The sequence below is a fragment of the Ambystoma mexicanum genome, chromosome 7p (assembly GCF_040938575.1).
Source record: "Ambystoma mexicanum isolate Mex_15411 chromosome 7p, UKY_AmexF1_1, whole genome shotgun sequence".
Lineage (NCBI taxonomy): Eukaryota > Metazoa > Chordata > Amphibia > Caudata > Ambystomatidae > Ambystoma > Ambystoma mexicanum.
In genome coordinates this window covers 46,071,210-46,093,822 of record NC_090939.1, presented here as the reverse complement: position 1 = coordinate 46,093,822, position 22,613 = coordinate 46,071,210, and the positions used below count along the sequence as shown (strand labels likewise).

General features: G+C 45.7%; 1 protein-coding gene across 2 annotated transcripts in view; it reads left to right on the top strand.

The window, feature by feature from the left end:
- The first annotated feature begins 7,429 nt into the window (after nucleotides 1–7,429).
- HAO2 (hydroxyacid oxidase 2) overlaps nucleotides 7,430–22,613 on the top strand; it is a 667,133-nt gene continuing 651,949 nt past the window's right edge. Inside the window, exon 1 of one of the 2 annotated variants that reach the window (XM_069635747.1) lies at nucleotides 7,430–7,558. The gene's annotated coding sequence lies outside the window, so the exon portion shown is untranslated. The remainder of the gene's footprint in view (nucleotides 7,559–22,613) is intronic. The other variant, XM_069635741.1, reaches the window with a different exon arrangement.

Genomic DNA, 22,613 nt, shown 5'->3' with positions numbered 1-22,613 from the left:
CCTATGCTTCCCCCATACTTGCTGATATAACATGTAACTTGTAATTATAAATATTGTATGTATGTAAATATGTAACTTTGCACATTGGTCTAATGTTGTAGTGTCCAGCACTGTAACCATAGCTGTCCTCTATTTGCTGTTCCCTATGTAACTTAAGCTATATAATCCTCTTGTTGCCTTTGCGCCCTGCTACCTCCGGGTTAGGCACGCACCATAAATAATAAAACAAACATAAAACAATGATTGTGTAGGATTTGAAATCCACTTTATCTTAAGTTCTTCCAATCGTTTGGCTTGGGTACTGTTGGCTCAATGAATGTCTGATGTGTTTTATAAACCTTCACCATACCACTGCCTTGTCTTTTTAATAGTCCAGATGGAGTATTGAATAGTTCAGACATTTTAAAAGAAACATAGCCATAGAGAACATTAAACAAGGCTTGTGTAATCAGTAAATCACCCAGATTCCCATCCCTAATACTTACAGCCAGCTGGGTGGTATACGCCTTTGCGGATCGCCGATTCAATTGACCATATTTCAGATGCGTTGTAATAACAAGATGATCGCCAGCGATATCATATTCCAGTTTAGGGCCGATTAATGGAATCCTGTAATATTAAGGGAATGTGAAACAAGTTGAGTTTGTTTTATTAATGACAGTGTAGATACAACGTTTGCATCTGCAACACAGACATTTGGTCCCTACGATTAGACCCATGGACTCTGTTCATGTAATCCTCCATCCAGACCCTAGTACCACTAGAGACTCTCCTTTGTGTTCTGGACGACTGCCCCCATAGCCTGGGTCGTTCCCCTTCTGTAATGGCTTGGCAGGCTGAAGAACAATGGTCTGGAGGAGGGTTGGCCAAAACAATGCCAGAGCGTAGGATTGATTCCAAACCTTCCAGCCATCACCTCTTGTGTTTCCCATAGCCTGAGAGGCATTACTCTACCCTTTCCCTGAGGGAAGAATAAAGGTGTTGTGCTAGTGTTTGTGTCTCAAGTGTTCTGTGACAATACCAACTGATAACCATTTCCTTGACAAATTTCTTGATGCCAATAGAAAAATAATGGATCAGAGAAAAGCCAGCAGAAGATGGAAAACGTACAAAAGAAATTTAAAAAGAAAGGAAGAAGTAGCAAAAAGAGCAAAGCATGAGAGACAGAGGAGGAGAAAAGTAAGACATTGGTGTCAGGATTTGGCTCTATAGATAAGTAGCAAAGAATCTCCTACTCTATTAAAATCAGGCAAATACTCCAAACATAAATAAAAGAGGGACTACCAATATTCCAAACAAAAATAAAAGAAGGACTACAAACACTCTAAACATAAATAAAAAAGGGACTACAAATACTCCAGACAAAAATAAAAGAGGGACTACAAATACTCCACACATAAATAAAAGAGGGACTACAAATAATCCAAACAAAAATTAAAGAGGGACTACAAATACTCCAAACATAAATAAAAGAGGGACTACAAATACTCCAAACATAAACAAAAGAGGGACTACAAATACTCCAAACAAGAAATAGGGAAGTACAGTATAGTTGTACTCGCCAAAAAAATAACACTATTGGGAATGAGAACATTTTACTCCCTCAAAAATCATTTTACTTCCAAAAATAGGGAGTAAAGTATTCCTTCTTTAACATTTTATATGGAGCTGTGAAAAACCCCAACTTAGATAAAGAAAAAAAAAGAAAAGTCAATTCTTCAAAAAAACAGGTTGTTAAAGGGGCCTTTTCTGCCAGTTCATCAAAATGCCAATTTCAGTAGTATGACATGCATGCAGCCATCTAGCCCTGGGGTGAGTTATGAAGCACGGAAGAGGGTGCCAAATAGAAGGAGCCCACAAGGAAACCCTGGGGCTGCACCTTGACCAGGTCATGCTCATGGTGAAGCTCTGCCCGTGTCTGAAGTCATCGCACTTCTCGGGGCACCAGGGGGTACCAACGGATCATTCCCCTTTTTCCTAACCAGTTGGGTACAACTGAGGTGGAAGCCTCGAAGTACCCCTGCTCCCTAAGAACTCTTGAGGCTCAGGGATCCATCAGAAAGAGGGGGTACCCCTGAAAATCCATGAACACTGGTAAAAGTGAGGACTCAAGGCCTATCACTATAAACCCAAAGAACTTTAGACGTTTCCTTGTTACTCCAAGGAGTCTACCACATACCTAAGCTTTGACCCGAGAAGCCTGCCCGCATCTGCCCGTTACTGGAAGCGTACCATCTGCAACCAGCACAGCTTCACTGGGCACAAGCTTAAGAGTTCATCCTTCCCATGCTTCAGCATATCTTCCATTGGGCCAGCATCTGGTCTGCTTGCCTTCAGCAACTCGTGGTCGCTCTTGGGAACACCACTGATGAACTGAAGACTGGCACTACCATGGGTAAAAAGAAATGTCAGTAGCTAGCGTTATCTTAGCACAAGTGCTTACATTTAATATTGGGCTCACCTTTAACATTGAGGGGTACTGCAACATCAGGACCACATCCTGCTCAGCCAATCCGAAGACCATCAAACTCGCACCTTGAGTACCAGCAGTGGCCAACCCTGGCTGACCATGTTGCCGATTCCTACGTATCACAGGGGTCTGGACTAGCAGATTGGATCCACATACGATGCACAGGATAATGGACATTGTGAGTGACCCTTACTGCCATAGTCATGACCTCGTAACAATAAATTACTCTTCTATTAAAGTGTACTTACCTGTAGCCACCAATGAAGATACCGTCACACGCCTATTTGCCTAAGGCCTATGGTGTGGACATCTCTTATTGAATGCTATATGTGTGTTAAACTGCAGCTCGATACCCCCACTGGCGTCCTATGAGATACCCTGGACTGCTCAGCCAAGTTACCTCTAAGTGAACCTGGGAAAGCTTGGGGATACCATGATGTCTAGCTCAGTAGCTCCTCATCCCCTTTTCCCCTAAACACAGCGGAGAGAGAATCCATCTTAACATCGCTGGAGAGCCTGGATTGCTGAGAAGAGATTGCGAAGAGCAAACCGTCAAACAGAACACAGGAAGCCGACACTGGAAAAAACGAATGGCAGCAGACATGAAAGAAGGACAAGATGGCGGCCAAGAAACAGAACTGGGGGCTGCCAAAGTGGGACTTCGGAAGGCCTTCCGAAAACAGGTCCTGGAGGACGGCCTCCACCTGGTGCCCATGTTTCCAACAGAATTGGTGAGAATTTACGCTGTTGGCTTGGATGTTCTTCCATGAATTGCAAGCATGCACAAACGGAATGAGTGCTGAGCCGCATGCTAGTTGCGTCATTTGCCCTGGATTGTGAAGGCAGAGTAGAGCTAGATGCATCTAAGTGGAAAAAATAGGTGACTATTAGAGGCCTTTGGAAGAATGTTTCATTATCTGAGAAGTTTGTATGAGTTGGTAATCTTGGGTTTTTGTTTGTTTGTTTGTTTAATTACTTGCATAGCGCACCTGACCCAAGGGTATTAGGGAGCATTGCATAAGATCATTCAAAGCTTAGTTACACATAAAAATACACTTACAGTAGAGTTACACATAGTACAATTCATAAAGTTACATATATACAATATATTTACAAGGGTGGGATTCAGATTCAGGCCGATAGCAGGCAAGAGTACTCTATAGAAAAAAGCAAAGTTTGCTGGAGTGTATGCAGTGACCAGTGACTGGAGTGGGCAAATAGTTAGTCTGGGTGTTATGGGTCCGCTAGCAGTCAGTGTCTTTAAGCCACTTTATTATACTCTGTCGGAATTATTGGTATGGCTGCTCCACTCTAAGGGGGGAGGGAAGCGAGTTCCAGAGTTGGGCTGCCTTAACCTGGAAGCTACTGCCTCCTACTCTGGTCAATTTGAATCTGGGAATCAGAAGGCAATTCATATTGGAGAGTCTGGTTGTTCTTGTCATAGTTTTCGTGGCAATTCTGTCCGATAGATAAAGTGGAGCTGCCTTATTTGTGAATTTATGAGTGAGCGAGGCAACTTTTAGTTTGATTTTGTAAGATGTGGACAGCCAGTTGTTGGCTCTTCTTGTCTCGGAGATGTGGTTTATCCTTGCAATTCCCAGTGCAGCTCTAAGAGCGTTATTTTGCAGGAATTGGATTTTCTTGGTTATTTGTTTGTTCACCCCTATGTACAAGGCGTTGCAATAGTCGAGCTTTGATAGTAGAAGTGCTCTGGCAAGGGTAATGCAGCTGTCATTAGAAAGGAAAGCTTTGCCTGCTCTTATCAGTTTGCAGGTGTAGGCTGTAGCCGAGCACATGGCATTTACCTGTTTGTTAAAGGAGAGAGTGGAATCCAAGTAGAACCCCAAGGTTTTTACTTCCTTGGCGACTGTGATGATGTTATGGTCGATATTAAAAGCTCAGTATTTGGGGCTCAGTTTTTTGAGGGACGATGGAGTGCCCAGTATGATGATCCCAGGCTTGTCATCATTCAGGCATAGTCCATGGGTGGCCATCCATGCCTGGATGATCAGATAAACCTTGTTCACCAAGGCCAAATCCTTTTCGGATCGGAAACTACTTTAATGTATCTGGCCAAGGTCAAAAGAGACTATAATAATTCAATATACATAAAATATTCCATTCTACAATCTCACCCTATTTCAATAATCTCACCCTGTTTCTGTAATCTCAACCTATTTCCGTAATCTTGACCTGTTTCCATAATCTCACCCTGTTTCCATAATCTCACCCTGTTTCCATGACAACCTGTTTCTGTAATCTCAACCTATTTCCATAATGTCAACCTGTTTCCCTAACCTCATGCCATTTCCATGATTTTACCGTTTCCATGACAACCAGTTTCCGTAATCTCAACCTATTTCCGTAATCTCACCCTGTTTCCATAACGTCACGCTATTTCCATAATCTCACCTTGTTTTCATGACAACCTGTTTTCCTAAAATCACACTAGTTCCATAATCTCACCTTGTTGCTATAATCTCACTGTTTCAATGCCAACCTTTTCCCCAATCTCACGCTATTTCCATAATCTCACTTTTTTCCTGTAATCTGACCCTATTTCCGTAATCTCAAACTCTTTCTCCAATCGCAGTTTATCTGATGAGTTTTTCATTCTATTTTTTGGACATAGAATAAGAATTGGGGGTGGAGTGTTTCCAGAGTTTTTAAATGTGTTTGCGATCCAGCTTCATGGAGACGTATCTGTTTTGTAGAGAGGGAGGCAGTAAGGGGGAAGAGTGGAATACCCACCAGTGAAGAGTTTTTTCATCCTGCTTTTTGTGTTAAGCATTTTACCTGTTCTTTTCGCAATGATTGCTTTGTTCATTCGTGTTATGAACATTTAATTTTTAAAATATTTTATGTAAAAATATATTTAACAGTTGTAATTTGTTTTCAATTGTAATAATGAGGGAAGAGCAATGTTTAAAGTGGCATTTACTTTGATTTTAGCCAATTGACAGTCCTCGTTGGATGATCTTAGTTCAATTATGCATGACGTTTGTTTGGGTAATAATAATTGTATGTAAACATTTTTATGGAAAGTGCTTTGGTGCAAGTACTTTATAAATTAAATAATATTATTATTAATAGAAATAATAATAATAATAATAATAATAATAATAATAATAATAATAATAATAATAATAATAATAATAAAGATCGATTTGTAGGAGTCGATGTTTACGGGTCTTCAACCTTTGGCCCTGCAGATGTTTTTGACTATCACTCCAATGGTCCCTCGTCATTGACTATAAAGGTTGGGTCTGATGGGAGTTGTAGTCCAAAACATTGGGTGAGTCCAACATTGCAGACCCCTGGTACAGACTGATAGTCAATATTTGAGTAAAGGACCTTTAGAATTCACCTTTGAGTAGTTTCACTTTGTGTGATTGATAAACATCTTGCACTGGGATGTGTGTTGGGCTGAAAAGGGCTCATTATTGTTATTATTGTTGTTAAGGTATTTATTGAGTGTGGACCCCGCTTCAGGAAGTACACCGCGAGGGAAGCAGCGCTACAAGGAATCAATACAAGGGAGCGGGGAGATAATAACAAAGAGGGGGGAACCTGGCAGCAAGGGGTCTACAAGCAACCAGGAGAGGAGACAGCTGGGGCCGCAGATCACCCAGTCTCAGGTGATGGGGAGAGTGGGGCGCGACAGAAAATCTAACCAAATGTAAGACGCTGAGAGGTGAGACCTCGAGGAGCACTCCATGAACTTTACAAGTGTTTGCTATCGTTCTATTAAGTCGAGCTCAAACTGAACTGGCCTCCACTTAGACAGGCTTATACAGCTGCTCTGCTGCAACCAGAGGAAGGCGGGTGGGAGGGACTAAATGATTAAGAGAGAAAACGAGAGAGAAAAGGGGCACAAAGAAATTAAAAAGTGAGAGGGATAAAGAAAGTGGGAAAGAGCACGAAATCGGGAAAGGGACAAGCACTAACGGAGGAAGGAGCAAAGAAAATGAAAGAGGTGGGAGAGGGACGGAAGGGCAAAACACAAAGAAGGAGAGAAGGAAGAAAGACAAGAGAATGGAAGAAGTAGGAAGGGAAAGAAGGGAGTAGTAAAGAGAGAAACAGAAAAGGAAGAGAAAGAAAGAAAGAAAGAAAGAAAGAAAGAAAGAAAGAAAGAAAGAAAGAAAGAAAGAAAGAAAGAAAGAAAGAAAGAAAGAAAGAAAGAAAGAAAGAAAGAAAGAAAGAAAAGCAGAGGGAGGATGGGGGAAGAAACGGAGAAAGAAAGAAAGAAAGAAAGAAAGAAAGAAAGAAAGAAAGAAAGAAAGAAAGAAAGAAAGAAAGAAAGAAAGAAAGAAAGAAAGAAAGAAAGAAAGAAAGAAAGGAAGGAAGGAAGGAGCAGTCTTTATGACTTCTCTTCTATGGTGACTGTGTTCTGGGGTGATTGGGGGCGTGTGGGAGATGCCACAAGAATTCTTGTTCTTCCAGGGGAGGTATCTGTGAGTTTAAAAGGAGCTTTTGCTTCGAATAATTGAATGTGACATGAGGCTACCTCCATCAAGAGTTACAAAACCACAAATAACTCCCTGGAAAGGGTAGAAGGCTGGTGCGGCCCTCTGGCAGGCTGGCTGGGTGCTGCCCAGGTGACTTTGTGGCACGTGTGTTCTCTGTTCCACAATTAAATGAAGGAGAATCTACGTTGTTCCAACCTGTTGGCACGACTCTACCACCGGGGAGGCGAGCAAGGGGAGGGTGCAGTGGGGAGGGTGGGCGTCAGGTGCTGACGGTGCAACTCACCCGGGCAGACCACACTGCCCTTGCATAAGCCCATCCCCCACCGAGGAGCGCTCTGCCGCGGGCAAAGTTGTTTGGCAGCACCCACCATCAGCAAAAACCAGGAAGCAGGGCAGACAATGAGCGGGTCGCCAAAGGTTGCGCCCGAGCCCCTCCCCCTTTAAAAAGAGGGAACAATTATTTCAAAGCTGTCTTTTGGGGAAAGGGGGATTCGCTGGGAGCTGGACACTAAACCACTTGGCTCTGAGCCCACGTTTACTGCTGGAGGAGGGCGACTGGCGCGCGAGGGGGCGCCACCGACTGCAGGACACCACAGGTGGATCCTATTCGGGAGGAGAGGTGAGTGCCCCCCCCCCCCGCCCCCCCTTCACTCTGTAAAGGCGCCCCTCTTTAGAGAGGACACTGATTAAGGAATACATATTGGAATGGGTTGTGCACTGTGATGCTGACCTTGGCTAACAGATGGCGCCACCTCACTGTGGGCCCCGTGTTTCCGGTTCCGCGCGGCCTTTATAAACATCTGGATCTGGTACTGTAGTCCAACTGGTTTAACTAAACTAAATGGAAATGTTAGCTCACTAAATGTCATCTTCTATTCGGGGAATACCTCCTGTGAAGACTGGGGGTGGGAGGGGCAGAATATCTAACGTTTGCTCCACAACCGACAGGCACCAGTTTTGCAGCTTGTGTGACACACATACTTTGCCATAACACACATCACACATAGATTGTTGGGGGCGGGGGGTGGGCAGACATGAAGCTGTCTGGTGTTTGTTCTGTTTGCTGTGTTGCATAAACAGAATTCCCTGTTTACCTAAACACATTTTTGAAAAAAAAATCGGTTTTATACTCAGTTTTATGTATTTCATTTATGTAATGGTTATTAATAATACGCCTATCCACAATGTGTCCAAAATGTTGTACAATAAGAGTCCTAACTGAATTTGGAGCACGTCCTGTTTGCCCTATTCCTGATGACGCCTGCAGAAAGCAAGGTTAACCGCATGTCACGCCATCGCACACATGTGTGCATGCAATGCATTGCGGCAGAAGCTTCAATTCCATGTCACCCAGCAGCCACACTGCCGCGCAGTGCGCATGCTCGGTGCCCAGCCCCCATGCAAGCTAGCGTTAGGTCATCTGGCCTGGGGCAGCGCAGCCATTCGCAAGTCCCATTACTGTCTAAAGTACCAATCAACCGAGCCTCGGGCATTCAAATGTGCCAAGCCACCATTTCCCACTTGGACTTATTTCCAAAGTGGGCAGGCTACGGTGAGCGAGGGGTCCATGGCAGCGGAACAGCTCTTGTCTAGACCTTTTGCCAATCATTGCTGTTGAGCTCCTGAACCCTTGAAGTTAACCAAGGCTCAACCCCCAGGGTGGGTCACTTTGTTATTCATCTGATGACCTGGGGTCCTCTGGGGGCCCAATGGAGGAGGAGAGGTCAAGTGGTGCAGCTTGATGGTCAAGGCTTTGCATTGGATATCAGTTGACTGCACGGATCCCACGCCGGTTGACTACGTGACGCTCTGCTCCTGTTGGCTCTACTATGGGCGGGCGGTGGGTGGAGCCGGCCGGGCTTCAAAGAGCCGGAGCCAGTGTCGTTTTTGTTCCCATCCCATCGTCCTGCAGGATCAGCATTTGAACGTTTTCTAAAAGGGGCCGGTCAGAGGCAAAGCTGGGGCTTTGCGCGGCCTCTTTGTCAACACACATTAGGCTTGGAATATTTTTAAACAAACTCAAGTACAATTGTGATGTTAGACAATGTGTTTGTGGTGGGGCATGTGGGAAGGAATATTCACAGCCGATATTCTTCGTATGAGCTGGGTCCTGGAAACCCTAGACCACACAAAGGGCCTGATTGATGGAGGTGTTTTATAATGGCGCAATCCCATAGGAAAACGTTCTGCGAGTCAGGCCCCGAGTCTCACCAGGACACACCTGTGCATCCATGTTTTCTAGCCATATACAACTTTGTGTACACATTTTGCTCAATCGAAGGCCTCTGTGAAAATCCAACTCACCCCTCCTCACTCTTTGTCAGTCACTTAGCGCCGACACCCTCAGTGGGGTGGCACGGTGGCAGCCCTCGTTGCTCCCAATGCCCCCCCTGCTCTCATTCAGACTCTCACTCCTACCCGGTTACCCTCCTCCCAAGGAGCCCAGCCCCCTTCCAAACCAAATGAGAGGCATGACCAGTTGGATGAGTGGGAGAAAAAATTGCCACAGCAAACTTTATTTCATACATAAAGTCAGGAGTTAGCTTACAGGTGTTCCGTTCACGCTCAGGATTCTGCGCTGAGAGCAAGCAACTTTGCCCCCCCCACCCCTTCGGGTCCTTGGGGGACCCGACGCAGGCGTCCAGTCCCTTCCTCAGCTGTCCCTCTCTACCCTTTGGCCATTTCTTTATTTTGCAATTGTTCTTTTCATTTTTCTTTCCCCAACGCTATTTAAGTGCAATTTTCATTCCATGTGTTACTTTCTTTCCATTCTCCATTTCCGCTTAGGCTCCTTCTAAAGGATGCGTTCCGGTCTCCTTTTCCCCCTTTTGTCTCTCTTTCCCCTGGATTCCCTCTTCCCGTTTCCCCGGGTAGGCTTATTATTCTTTGTTAATTTTCTCTCCCCCAACAGGTCTCCCTTTAGCCCGTCCTGCCAGGGAGCCCCCCTCCCCCCTTCCGCCAATACCCCGATCTGCCCTAGCTCTCCCCGTCTCAGTTATCCCATCCCCTCCGGCCCCCATCACAACCTCCTGTTCTAGCGAGCCCCTATCCATCCAGCGCTAACTACCCCCCAGAGCCCAGCATCCTTCTTATCCCCATCCTCTTCCCCTGCCTTTCGCTAAAGAGGGGTCCTCCCCAACTATCCCCCCTGCTCCTCCTGGCCCCTACCCCCCGCATTCCAAGACCCCCCCTCCCCCATGTTTCTTTTAGATCTGCTTGAGCTGCCAATCTCGAATGCCCCCCTTCTCTTGAACCCCCCCCTTACCAATCCCCAATCTCCCATGGGCCCCCCTTCCCCTCGTTTCCAACCTACTTGTCGGAGCCCCGTTTACAGTGAAATCTTTCAATTCACCCCCCCTTGCTGACTTCATTGTTGCTTTCCAATTTTTTGTTTCCAACGATGCACTTCCCATTTCCCCCACCCACTTTTGGAGTTAGAAGGTCTTCCAAGCCCCCTAACCCTCCCCATTAACGTGGGCCTCCCCTGAGTCTAATACTCCTGGGCGCCGTTCATAATAAACTGATGGCTGTGCAGTTCCCCTTGTGGTATCTGCCAGTACTTTCTAACGGGAACACCAGGTAACATCCGCTGGGCTTGTCTGCAAGAGAAACATCACACGTTAGTACAACATTGCAAAGGGAGGGTGGGAGGGCAACTTCGCTGGGAGTCGGTTGAGAGAGACCCAGCTACGCTTACCCAGGTATTTTATAGCGCCTCTGGGCGCGCTCGGGATGACGTCACCCCCCCGCCCTCCTCCTGGGTGGGGGGGTGTTTGGCTCCATGCCCCCCCCCGACTCCCCCTCCCACCGTGCCTCATGAGGAAGTCGGCACTAAGGGGGGCCCCCGCCGAGGGGCCCTCCTTCGTAGGGCACGGGAGCCCGTTGTTCCATGGACTCATGCCTGGGGCAGAAAGAAGGCTGCCCCATGCTGGCTCCCAGCCCAACCTGGTGTTCTTGCTGTGTACGCAGAGAATCTACTTGTCTCATTAAAAAAATGTGTGGCTAATATTTTAATGAGTATATTTGGCCATTGTTACAGTTGCGGCGAGGACAAGGCTCCGGCGGCGGACGTAGGGTACACTCACCGACTAGAGTGACACTAAATCTCCCTGGGCTGCCTTGGTTCTGGTCATGAAGGGTGTGTTTCCTTTTGAAGATGATAAATTGATCTGCAATCATATGACACTCGTCTAAAATAGCCCTTTCCAGACACTTAATCAGGCCCGCACAGTGTCTTGCAGTGGGCCTCATTTCTTTCAGTCCCCCTAATTGAATTGAATTGATATTTTATTTATATCGCTTTGATACACAAGTGTTTCAGAGCGCGACAAGGCAAGGGAGGGGAACAGGGGAGAACAAAACAATGATCTTACTTGAGAACGTGCAAGTGCATGGGGGAGGGGAGGGAAAAAGTGCTAGGAGGGGGGAAGAGATGGCAAGTGTGGAGCAAAAGGAGAACATAATAATTATTAATAAAAAAATAAATAATAAAAAGCGACAAAAGTGGTGGTGCCGCCAGAAAGTGGCAAGTGCTGAGTTTAAGACAGTAGACGGGGTAGGTCAGATAAGTGCAGGAAGACAAAAAAAGGGGGGAGCTGTATGGGTACAGATACAGACCCCAGTGCAAGGGGTGGCCCAGAGGCAGTGCAGAAGGGCGGCAGGGTGAGCAGGAACCTGGGCCTGAAGGACAGATTCGGCGGCAGCGTGCGCAGGTCCCTGCCACCAAATTATCCTCGTTCGCATGACCGAATGCAAAAGGGGAGGATAAAAAGGTGGCGCACATGCTTGCAAACTGCCCTTTTGCACTCCCCCGTGCAAATGACGTCAACGGCAGGCAGCGTTTGCACTGGATTGCAACACAATCCGCCTGCGTTTTGCTGGTGTAAAAAGCAGGCTGACTCCATAAGAATCCACAGCATTTGGGCCGGCATGAAAATCCATGCCGGCGGTATTTACATTTCAGGGAGGAAGGGAGAGGTGGGATTACAAACTATCATCCACTCCTCCTCTCTGCAAAAAAAATGAGCAGTGACGGGAATCTAGTGCGTAAAAGCTTTTGTGCATTAGATTCCCGTTGCAGGCTCATTGATATTGAGCTGCAGTGCGTTTAGTAGCTGCACATTGCTATAATCTTAGCCACAATAGAGCAAAAAAACAGTGTTTTTTCAAGGTTTATCCACTCATGCCAGGCGTGGAGACAGACAGAATTCCCTGCAGCTTTCTGCCAGTGGATGACTGGTGTGAAGCCAGCGTGGTGCGAACAGCAAGAGCCACATTATGCGTTCTGCGGTGCAGTACGAATGTGGCAGTAATTGTGATACCGCCACTTTTTGGGAAGTAGCGGAATTACTGTACCAAGTAATACCAATTTCGTACCAATTTCGGTTGCGTGATATTGTATGTAAAATATGTGCTCTGTAAAGCGTTTTGGATTAAGGCGCTATATAAATAACACATCATTATCATTATCATTACTGGCCTTTTTACCACACATCTGAAATCCGACTTTGGAGGTAAAGTGGAAGGTCCACCTCTGGCAAAATGCCGCAAATGAACCCTCCACGTAACCTTTGAAAAATCTGTGCGGTATTACCGCTCACGGTAAATCCCCCAATATCCCTGTGCTGTCCTTTGGACTCCAGAAATGGGGATTCATTAACACCACTCGTAATCCTGTGGTAAACCCACGGGACCGAGTGGCAGTAACGATAAACAGGTTTGGTGATAAATCCGCAGATTTCCTGCCACACTCTCAATGGACCCCATGTTTAAAGCTTGCCCTGCTCTGGGTTCAACCTCCAAATCCATTGTTTGTGGCAGGCTTGGCCTGGTGCATGTTCGCTCTACCGTCGGTTGCTGAGATTATAGCGCCCCGAAGAAGGAACGCAAAGATGGAGGTGAATACTGTACTGGTTTGCAGCACTTTGCCAAATGGGATTAGTCCAAGTGAAGTGGTAGGTTCCGGTCATCTGGCCTGAGGGCGGGGCTGGCACGTGTCCAGTTGCTTGGGCCACTTGCAGGAGACAAGGGCTGGCGATGATGTGTACAGCCTACCAGCATTCTTTCTTCTAGGCGCTATGCAGGCAGAGGTGAGTGAGGAAGCAGCACCTGTTGGTGTCAGGGAAGTGGGGAGAAGCCTCTGGGTACCCGGCAATAGAGCAGGCAATGATGAACTCCACACGGGCAGTAATTCACCTTTCCTGGGGGCAAGCGCTCCCCCCTTGAATAGGGGGAGACGCATCACCAGGGGGCCGTTGGCACATCACAAGCACCCGAGTGCTTTGAACTGCTCTAACATAACACACACAGCTTCATCACGAGCTGGGCGGTAGCCCTTAAATGGGGTGGCAATTTTATTACCGCTGCATTTAACGGTCCGCCCAATCACGGGTCTGGCAGCTTTTACCCCCAACTCTAAACTGGGGTTAAATGCACCAATTTAACTCCTATTTTTGGGTGCAATTAGTGTGGCGCTATTAGTGTGCGCTAATTGTGCTGAAAATGCTCACCAATGTGGAATGGGGAATATCCATTACTGCCCAACCCTTGATCCGGCGCTAATAACGCTGGACCAGTTGGCGGTGACGCTATTAGCACGGCCAGTACTACTGCCGGGCTACTGCCCAACTCGGGATGCGGCCCACAGTCATTAAAATGTAACTTCTGTCTTGTTTTATAACAACGTTGCGTTTTCCTAATCCATTTCCTAATTGCCATACCGCGGACAGCATCGTTTTGTAAACCGCTCCCCAAAACGAGGAAATGTTTTTCAAAGTGCTACATTGTCTAGAGACACAAGAAAGGCTGCACCCTAGATTTACTCAGAGGCTGGCCTGATCTATACACACATGCAAAAGAAAAAGAAAGTCTTTGGGTTTGCGCTCTTTCTTAAATGAATACAATGCAAGTCTTTGTGGATGCTACATTTTAATCATTATCTGAGAAAAAGGAAAACAAAGTTCTATATTTTGTTTACTTTGAACACTTAAAGATACATTGGTTTAATGGTCACCATACCACGGACAACATCGTTTTGTAAACCGCTCCCCAAAACGAGGAAATGTTGAGCCTTCTAAACAACATAGCAGTTTAAGGAGGAAAAGAAGAATGATCTGAGTTGTATTTTTACTCTTTCTTTTCCTGAGCATTTAGATAGCAATTAAGGAGCGTCAAGAACAATCACTAAAGGTACAACAATAACAATGACTTTAAAAAAAAGGGAGGAACATAGCGAATGGGCAACAAAACATGTCTGTATGGCTCAAGGAATTTCTGCAATAACTAAGCATAACAAATGATCAACTGATAACATCTGGACGATAAACTCTAGTGACCAGTAAACCTCCTGAAGAACCGTTCATTGCACAGAACGGGGAAACACGTGTCGAGGTCTGAGCGCTAAAGTGGAACAAAGAGGACTCAAAAAGTTTAAAGTGGAATTAAGAGGATTCAACAAATAATTAGTGAACTGTTATTATATTGTTTTTACGACCAAATAGATTTAAGAGTTCTGAAGTGGAACAAAGAGGACCTAAGAGAAATTAACAAGGATCCAAGTGCAATCAACAAACAATGAGTGAATCCTAACTAAATTGTTTTGAGGACTGACTCAAGTGAGTTACACAATCAGTGAAATGTAACTTAATTATTTTGATAATCAAGACTTAAGAGAGTCACGTAATCAGTTAAACCAATGTATCTTTAACTGTTCAAAATAAGCAAAATATAGAACATTATTTTCCTTTTTCTCAGATAATGATTAAAATATAGCATCCACAAAGACTTGCACTGTATTCATTTAAGAAAGAGCGCAAACCCAAAGACTTTCTTTTGCATGTGTATATAGCTCAGGCCAGCCTCTGAGTAAGTATAGGGTGCAGACTTTTCTTGTGTCTCTACACAACGGAGCACTTTGAAAAACATTATTGGAGAGCGCCAGCACTGTTTAAAAGGCAGAGATTGTTTTCAATTGTACACAATGGTGATGTTTGCCGTACCTTGATACCGGCCAGTGTTTATAAATCTCTTGTTATGTACCCTTTTAGTTTGATGTCGAGATTGAACAAAAATATACCGCCAGATTGCAAGTGATAGTGGCGGTGTTAGTCCCCATTTAATTGGGGTCCATAGGACTCCATGGGGGATTTTGGCTGAATTACTACAGTGGTAATTCAGCCAAAATTAAGCAAACATGTGGTGATTTACCTCCAGCTCTGAGCTGAAGGTGAATCCTCCAACTTTCTGCCAAACTCAAAGTTGGGCAATGCGGTAATGTGGCAGTAACGGTATTACCGCCTCCTTTTTCTCGCACCATCCAACTCGAAATGAGTCCTAAATAGATGAAGGAGGTTGGCACAGAGTGCTATTATAAGCACCTCATCCCATATTTTATAAAACATGGTATTGGTACATCTTTCGTCCTGCGGATTATGCAAGTCTACATTCATGATCTACCCCCAAAGTTAACTACCATGTCTTTTATTCTTCAATTAAGATGGGGGTTCCTGCCTAGCTGGGAAGCAAGGTTACTGGCAGAGTGGAAAGATTATATAATATTGTGATGGAATCATTAGCACATGTGTTTTTACATTTTAAGGAACATTTTGTTAGGATTTAATGGAACCATGATGACGTATTAAAAGGGTGTTCTGAAATGTGGTTGGGGATGAGAAGAATTACGGCGATAATGAAGCTATCTATTTATTGTTGAACTCAGGATATAATTTGGATTTTCTTTTTAGCACATTCCTAGTGTTAGTTGAGGCCAGAGGATAAACTGCAGAGGAACGGACACCGAAAGAGAACATTCTTTACAAATAGGTACTGTAATTAATCATTTGATATATATTAGTACCATATATCTTTTATGTGAAAAGATGACTGAAATTGTAAGGTTTATATAAACCTGCTATATTATCAATACAGATTATGGTATACTTAGACAAGGACACTGAATACAATCAAGGGCCCTTTTCATTTTGCAATTACATACAGCACAAGAGCCACAACAGTGGTTCCCTCTTAGAGTCTCAGGTTTATTAGTGGCCTGTACTTCAAGATGATTTTTGTACTTGTTGGCTTTCTTTTTAAAAGAAATGTACCAGTTGATTTGTCTTTTGGTCACATTTGATAAGTGTTAGAGGGGACTCTCCTGGAATGTTATGTGCTCTTTTGAGTTGGACTATTTTTCCGAGATATACAAGGTTCCTTGAAAAGACACACTCTGAATCAGATCTCACATGGTGGATTCTTGAAACAGTTCTTGATGATAATTGGCAGACCCGTACAGATACACTACTGACAAGCTATGAACAACTCTGGATCATTTGTCTAAACTCCCACCTGCATGGGTTAAATGAAATGATTGAATGGCCAGCGGCATTAATCATCTAACCATTTATTCTCTGTACCCCGCGATATCTGATTACTTAGATTATGTTTCCAACTCTTCATAACTGGTCTCCAGTTCAGACAGAATAACCCCGACCCTGAGACATTATGAAATGCAACTCTCTATCTCTGCTTTTCCATCATTTCTCCTCCTTGTCCCCTACTGCTTCTTGCTGAGGGGTAAAGAGTCTATTCAGCATACTCTGAACTTACACTCACTGAGTCAAATGTACTTTTAGGTAGTTCGCAATTTGTCATGGGTGGAATGGGTCATGAAAAACTGTAACCCCTAGAATTTCCAAGGGTTTGGCAAGGATGAACGATCCAGCTTTTTCACAAGGCTAGAGATAAAAGGTTCCAATGGGTTCCAACCCATATCTATATTGTGGTAGGTAAGTAGAAACATGGTACGTTCAGTGGGTGGGGTTTGAGAAGGAAGGAACAGCTCTGGCTAGTTGGGGAAGGGAATTGCAGCTTGGGCTAGTATATGAGTAGCAATTGTGATATACCTTAGAGCAGAATTAAATCAATGATAAGGAGTAGGCAGAGTTAGGGAAACAGGGTATAATTTTGCAGGAATTATGGGGCACATGACTTGTGGGTGGAGCAGCAAAACACCGAACCCCAGGAGTTTTGAAAGCAGTGAGGAACACCAAGGCTTTGTTAGCAGAGATTTCACCTTGTAGGCCAAGGGAATGCCGATCCTACGAGATTCCCACATGCATTGTGTTGATTTGGGATAAGGCCAAAACATTGAGGACCCCATGTGCATGTTGTAGGTTTGGGAGAAAGCTACATCTGTATGACGTGCACTTGCTTTAAGTAAGTGGAGGAGAAGGGGAAAGCATTCAAATGTGCATTTAGTAGGCAGAGAAGAAGGCCCAATCACTGAAATCTCATGTGCATTGAGTAGGCAGAGAAGAAGGCCCAATCACTGAAATCTCATGTGCATTTAGTAAGCAGAGAAGAAGGCCCAATCACTGAAATCTCATGTGCATTTAGTAGGCAGAGAAGAAGGCCCAATCACTGAAATCTCATGTGCATTTAGTAGGCAGAGAAGAAGGCCCAATCACTGAAATCTCATGTGCATTTAGTAAGCAGAGAAGAAGGCCCAATCACTGAAATCTCATGTGCATTTAGTAGGCAGAGAAGAAGGCCCAATCACTGAAATCTCATGTGCATTTAGTAGGCAGAGAAGAAGGCCCAATCACCGAAATCTCATGTGCATTGAGTAGGCAGAGAAGAAGGCCCAATCACTGAAATCTCATGTGCATTTAGTAGGCAGAGAAGAAGGCCCAATCACTGAAATCTCATGTGCATTTAGTAGACAGAGAAGAAGGCCCAATCACTGAAAGCCATGCATTTAGTAGATGGAGGAGACGGCTAATGCACTGAGAATCCCCTGTGCATTTTCTAGGCATTTGAGAAGACCATAACACTGAGATGCCCACTTGAATTTTGTAGATGGAGGTGACAGCCAAAGCGCTAAGAACCCATGTGAATTTTGCAGGCGGAGGAGAAGGCCAAATCAATGAGAACCCCATATCCATTTGGCAGTCCAAGAACAAGGACAAAACACTGAGAATATCAAGTGCATGTAGTATGACCGAGAAGAAGGCCAAAACACTGAGAACCCCACATGTTTTTTCTAGGCATATTAAAAGACCAGCAAACTGAGAAACCTACTTGCGCTTTATAGGCACAGGAGAATGCCAAAGTACTAAGAACCCAGGTGAGCTTTGTAGGAGGAGGAGAGGGTCAAAGCAATGAGAATGTCATATGTGTTTGGTAGCAGAAGGCAAAGGCTAGAGCAGTATTAGGCACACTTGCGTTTTTGAGGCAGAGGAGAAAGCTAAAGCACTGAAAACTCCAGGTGCACGTTGTATGCCGAGAAGAAAGCCAAGGGACTGGGAACGTCGTAGTGCATCCAGCGAGCACAAGAAAAGGCAAAAACACTGAGAACTACAGGTCTATACAGTAGGCCAATAGGAAAGCCAAAGCACTGAGAACACCAGGTGCATTTAACAGGTGGGGCGAAGGCCAAATCAATGAGGAGCCCACCTGCATTTAGTAGACAGAGCAGACGACCAAAGCACTGCGAACACACATGCATTTTGGGGGAAAAGAAGAAGCAGCCTTAATAATACTTGCATTTTGTTGCAGAGGAAAAGTTCAACGTGCTGAGAAACCTAGGTGCATTTCTCAAACACAGAAAAAGCCCAAAGCCCTGGGAACCGTAAGTGCATTTTAGTAGGCAGAGGAGAAGGCCAAAGCACTGAAAACATCAAGTAAATTTGGTATGCGGGAGGCCAAATCACTGAGAACCCTACATAAGTGGAGGAGGGGGCCAAAGCACAAAGAGGTTAGGTAGAGAAGAAGGTAAAAGCGAGGAGAAGCCCTGTGTGTTTAGAAGGCTGAGGAGAAAGCTGTAGAAATGAGAACCCTGCGTATTTTCAGTAGGTGGAGAAGAAGGCCAACGTATTGATAGGCACATGGGCATTTAGTATGCAGAGGAGAAGACCAGAGCACTGCAAATCCCACATGCATTTTATATGCAGAGGAGAATGCAAAAACACTAACACTCCCATATGCAATCGGAGGCACAGGAGAAGGTCAACACACTAATAACGCCACTTGTATTTTGTAGGCAAAGGGGAAGACCAAAGCACTCAGAACCCAACGTGCATGTAGTATGAAAGAGAAGTCTAATCTAGTGTCAGGCAGACTTGTATTTTGCAGGCCGAGAAAAAGGCCAAAGCACAAACAAATCCACTTGTATTTAGAAGACAGAGGAGAAGGCCAAAGCAATGAGAACCCATGTGCATTTAGTGGGCAGCTGAGAAGGACAGGGATTGCATTTTGCAGTTTGAGGAGATAGCAAAAGCACAGAGTACTCCACATGCATTTTGTAGTCAGAAAACAGGAGCAAAGCCGTGTTAGACACACTTGTACTTTGTAAGTTTAGGAGATGGCCAAAGCACTGAGAATTCCACATGGATGCAGTAGGGTGAGAAGAAGGGCAAAGCACTGGGAGTCCCAATTGCATTTAGTAGATGGAGAAGGAGTCCAAAGCCCTCAGAACCTCACATGCTTTTATTAGGCAGACGAGAAGATGAAAGCACTGAGAACACAACATGCATTTGGTAGGTCAAGAAGGAGGTCAGAGCACTGAGAACCTTTTATGCATTCAGTAGGCAGAGGAGAAGTCTAAAGCACCACAGAGTATCCCACATGCCATTGGTATCCAAAGAGGGGCAATGCACTGAGATCCCCACATTCATTTTGTGGGCAGAGAGGAGAAAGCCAAAGCACTGAGAATCTAATATGCATTTACTAGGCAGAATAGAAGGACAAATCGGTGAGAACGCCTATTACATTTGACACACAGAGGATTAGGCAAGGCACTGAGGCACAAACATGTATTTAGTAGATGAAGGAGAAGGCCAAAGCACTGTGAGCCACATATGCATTTTGTAGGCTTGTGAGAAGATCTTTGCTCTCTGAACCCCAAGTGCACTTAGTAAGCAGGGAGCAGGCCAAAGCACTGAGAACCCCATGAGGATTTGTAGGCAGAGGAGCAGGCCAAAGCACTGAGAACCCCATGACGATTTGTAGGCAGGGAGCAGGCCAAAGCACTGAGAACCCCATGAGGATTTGTAGGCAGGGAGCAGGCCAAAGCACTGAGAACCCCATGAGGATTTGTAACACTGAGAACCCCATGAGGAGTTGTAGGCAGAGGAGCAGGCCAAAGCACTGGGAACCACATGAGGATTTGTAGGCAGAGGAGCAGGCCAAAGCACTGAGAACCCCATGAGGATTTGTAACACTGAGAACCCCATGAGGAGTTGTAGGCAGAGGAGCAGGCCAAAGCACTGAGAACCCCATGAAGATTTGTAGGCAGAGGAGCAGGCCAAAGCACTGAGAACCCCATGAGGATTTGTAGGCAGGGAGCGGGCCAAAGCACTGAGAACCCCATGAGGATTTGTAGGCAGGGAGCGGGCCAAAGCACTGAGAACCCCATGAGGATTTGTAGGCAGGGAGCGGGCCAAAGCACTAAGAACCCCATGAGGATTTGTAGGCAGGGAGCAGGCCAAAGCACTGAGAACCCCATGAGGATTTGTAGGCAGGGAGCAGGCCAAAGCCCTGAGAACCCCATGAGGATTTGTAGGCAGGGAGCAGGCCAAAGCCCTAAGAACCCCATGAGGATTTGTAGGCAGGGAGCGGGCCAAAGCACTGAGAACCCCATGAGGATTTGTAGGCAGGGAGCAGGCCAAAGCACTGAGAACCCCATGAGGATTTGTAGGCAGGGAGCAGGCCAAAGCACCGAGAACCCCATGAGGATTTGTAGGCAGGGAGCAGGCCAAAGCACCGAGAACCCCATGAGGTTTTGTAGGCAGGGAGCAGGCCAAAGCACCGAGAACCCCATGAGGATTTGTAGGCAGGGGATCAGGCCAAAGTACTGAGAACCCCATGAGGATTTGTAGGCAGGGAGCAGGCCAAAGCACCGAGAACCCCATGAGGATTTGTAGGCAGGGAGCAGGCCAAAGCACTGAGAACCCCATGACGATTTGTAGGCAGGGGATCAGGCCAAAGTACTGACAACTCCATGTGCATTTTGTAGATCGAGAAGAACTTGATAGTATAGTAATAGATGATAGGGAAGGGGGGAGAAGGAGACGGAAAAGGGGGGAAAGGGGGAAAAGATACAATGTTTACCATGGCCTGGGATTAGATGAAATGGAAGACCCCCGCCACCCAGACCAGTCAAATAAATGGTATTCAGACATGAGTGCAACAGCAAAACAAGCCACAAACGAGAGCTGCTATGTGAAGAGGTGATGTCAACTCAGCAACAACCAGAAACATACAGGCAGGGGCAGTAATGTACATGAGATCAAAATAATAACAAGAAGTGCAGCCAGCAGTTATCAGGTGCAAGTGCAGACAGCAGCTGTCCAAAAGTGCAGGTAGGGGGACTGTAGGGTTACAGATACAGGCCCAAGTGCAAGGGTTGCCAGGAGGCAGTGCGGGTGTGCAACTTGGCGGGTAGGGACCTGGGCTCGAAATCAGAGGGTAGTCAGGTGACCAGTGCAGTATCAGACAGGTGTCTCATATGTGGCGTGTCACCAATCACGGGGAATGGCTATGTTCTGAGCAGTAGTTTGCGTCACAGATGCAAAGCCTTCTGGTCTTATAAAATGAATCCCAACTAATGGCGGCTTCTCACGGCTCAACCATGTCAGAACAGTAATCCTGTCTGTGGTGCTGTCCTGAACTAGCTGCACTCAGTGCTCATAGAAATGCATAAAGTATGTACTCATTGTCCGCTCTTTGTACAAGAAGAAGAAAGGGTGACAGGGCAGACTCCCACCCCTTGACTGCCGGCAATGGATACCTTTGCATCAAGCCAATGTGCCGAAACCTCCCTTACTGTCTCCTAGAGAGCTTTATAAGTCTTCAGCCTCCAGGCAAACTTTAGCTAATAAATGAAATGTTCCAAAGTGTGTCTCGAAGCAAACACCACAACCTATTCCTAAAAAACCCACCCTTATTCTTGACAACAAAATATGAGTGATCTTCTGTGAAGGCTTTTGTACAGTTGCTCACGATCTGGCCTCCCTCCTAGGCTTCTCTGGTTTCACCTGGCATCCCAAGTCCTCTCACGGGGCTTGAGAGTTTTGGTTCCAGGCTCTTCTTAATCTTTTGGATTTCATAGGATTCAGAACAGAGTCCTGCTGAACCTTGGATCTCTCAGGATTCAGAACAGAGTCCTACTGGACCTTGGCTCTCTCAGGATTCACAACAGAGTCCTGCTGGACCTTGGCTCTCTCAGGATTCAGAACAGAGTCCTGCTGGACCTTGGCTCTCCCAGGATTCAGAACAGAGTCCTGCTGGACGTTGGCTCTCTCAGGAGTCACAACAGAGTGCTGATGGACCTTGGCTCTCTCAGGATTCAGAACAGAGTCCTGCTGGACCTTGGCTCTCTCAGGATTCACAACAGAGTGCTGCTGGGCATTGGCTCTCTCAGGATTCAGAACAGAGTCCTGCTGGACCTATGCTCTCTCGGGATTCATTACAGAGTCCTGCTTGACCTTGGCTCTCTCAGGATTCAGAACAGAGTCCTGCTGGACCTTGGCTCTCTCAGGATTCACAACAGCGTTCTTCTGGACCTTGGCTGTCTCAGGATTCAGAACAGAGTCCTGCTGGACCTTGGCTCTCTCAGGATTCAGAACAGAGTCCTGCCGGACCTAGGCTCTCTCAGGATTCACAACAGAGTCCTGCTG